The following is a 981-nucleotide window of genomic DNA, read 5'->3' as shown; positions in this document are numbered from 1 at the left end:
TCTCTCTCTCTCTCTCTCTCTCTCTCTCTCTAATAAATAAAAAAAAAATAAATTGAAACAATGTCTGAGATCTTTTTTTATGTGTGTGTGTGTGTGTGTGTGTGTGTGTGTGTGTGTCCAGTTCAGCCCACCAGGGGGCGGAGCTGGCTGGCATGTGGTGCTGGGGGATTGAACCGCGGTCCATGTGCTTTGCTAAGCTTGTTCTAAGTAGGCGCTTTAGACCACCAAGCCATCTCACCAGCCCATGTCTGAGATCTTTTGATGAACAGGAAAAGCAAACTTCAAAATCATGTAGGCAGGATAGGTACATGTTTCATAATTACATATATGTGTGTATGTGTGTCAATACATGTCATGCATGTCTTAGGAATACAGGGAATTTCTCTAAAAAGTTACATAAGAAATACTTATTTCCTTCAGTGTTAAATGTGCCAACCTATACATAATATTTATTTCACAGAAGGGAAGGAAAACTGAGGGATGGGATCAGAATTTGGAAAGTTCTAGGAGCTGAGAATGTAGCACAGTAGTAGAACACTTGCTTTTCATGAGTAAGGTCCAGGTTTTGATCCCTGGCACCACACACACATCTCAAAAATTATAAACCGAAAAGTGACGGTTAATTTTATGGAGAAAAAAACAATGTATAACTGGAACAAGACTGGGCATGGTGGGACATGCTTATAATCCCAGCTCTTGGGAGGCTGTAAACAGGCGGATCACTATGAGTCTGATCTAGTAATGAGACCCTGAATGCCCGATAGACCCTTCCCTAAGTATATATATTTAAAAAATTGGAACATAAAATGTTAAGTTTCAGAATGCTAGGTGTTGGTGTGGATAGGGAACAATACAAATCTTACCCAGAGGGGAAACAGATACCTTCTTTTTTTTTTTTTTTTTTTTGGCGGAACCGGGGATTGAACTCAGATCCTTGCGTTTGCCAGTCAAGTGCTTATCCTACTGAGCCATCTCCCCGGC

Source organism: Octodon degus, unplaced genomic scaffold, assembly GCF_000260255.1.
Source record: "Octodon degus isolate 3935 unplaced genomic scaffold, OctDeg1.0 scaffold00015, whole genome shotgun sequence".
Classification (NCBI taxonomy): domain Eukaryota; kingdom Metazoa; phylum Chordata; class Mammalia; order Rodentia; family Octodontidae; genus Octodon; species Octodon degus.
Note: the sequence above shows the minus strand (reverse complement) of the source record.